This window comes from Eubalaena glacialis, chromosome 14 (assembly GCF_028564815.1).
Source record: "Eubalaena glacialis isolate mEubGla1 chromosome 14, mEubGla1.1.hap2.+ XY, whole genome shotgun sequence".
NCBI lineage: Eukaryota > Metazoa > Chordata > Mammalia > Artiodactyla > Balaenidae > Eubalaena > Eubalaena glacialis.
In genome coordinates, this window is record NC_083729.1 from 82126735 (window position 1) to 82128031 (window position 1297).

Genomic DNA, 1297 nt, shown 5'->3' on the forward strand with positions numbered 1-1297 from the left:
AAAGTATTAACCAGCTCTTGCGCTCTCCTGTTAGTGAAGGGCGGCGGCTGTTCAGTGGAATGCAGATAACCTCTGCGGGCACAGGGAACATCTCCCTGCCTCTCCCTTTCCCCTTGCCTCCAGTGCCCGAGCTCGCCAGCATATCCGTGGTGCCACAAATCACTCGCAGACCCGCTGGCCCCAGGAGGGTGGGTGGGCCAGAGGGGGGGTCAACCAGGTCAGCAACAAGTACATCCAGCAGACCAAGCCCCTCACCCTAGAGCACACCATCAACCTGTACCCTCTTACCAATTACATTTTGGTACAAAAGAGCCCCTTTATGAGAAGGACAGCTCAGGCCTTTTGGTCGGAACCACCATCTTCCAGTAATTCGCCAAAATGACCAACACCAAGGGAAAGAGGAGGAGCACCCGCTACTTGTTCTCTAGGCCTTTTAGAAAACATGGAGTTAGTTGTTCCTTTGGCCACATACGTGCAAATCTACAAGAAAGGTGATGTCGACATCAAGGGACTGGGCACTGTTCAAAAAGGAATATCCCACAAGTGTTACCGTGACAAAACTGGAAGAGTCTACAGTGTTACCCAGCATGCTGTTGGCATCGTTGTACACGAACAAGGGCAAGATTCTTGCCAAGAGAAGTAATGTGCCTATCGAGCATATTAAGCACGCTAAGAGCCGGGATTTCTTCCTGAAATGAGTGAAGGAAAATGATCAGAAAAAAGAAGGAAGCCAAAGAGAAGGGTACTTGGGTTCACCTGAAGCGCCAGCCTGCTCCGCCCAGAGAAGCACACTTCGTGAGAACCAATGAAAATGAGTCTGAACTGTTGGAGCCCATTCCCTATGAATTCATGGCATGATGGGTGTAAAGAAAATAAAAGACTTGGACTCTACAATGCTTCTCTTAATTGACTGGAAATGTTGTGTCCCCTCCCCCAAAGAAATATTTCAAGCACATTTTAATTGTGTTCAAATTCAGTGGGTGATGTCTTTACTTTTCAAATGTAGTGGTTTTGCTTCCTGAAAGATGTGAGGTAGTTTGTTGTGCAATATACTCCATTGGTTAATAAACGGCCAGGTATTATTTATAAAATAAAATAATAATAATAAAAAAAAAGAAGTACAGCTCTGTTGCAGCCAGATTTCAGCGCATGAGGGAGGAACTTGATAAAATTGGCAAGGGGAGGACTGTAGAAGGGGTTTTGACTGTCCCTGAGCACCAGCTACCCCGTGTGTTGCTGCTACAGCTGGGAACAACTTTCTCCAAATTACCTGGTGGTAGCTTAACCAGGAGAAGAT

General features: G+C 46.6%; 1 pseudogene; it reads left to right on the forward strand.

Annotated features, from left to right (window-relative positions):
- Window positions 1-375: 375 nt before the first annotated feature.
- Window positions 376-858, forward strand: LOC133105155 (large ribosomal subunit protein eL21-like; annotated as a pseudogene).
- The last annotated feature ends 439 nt before the right edge of the window (window positions 859-1297 follow it).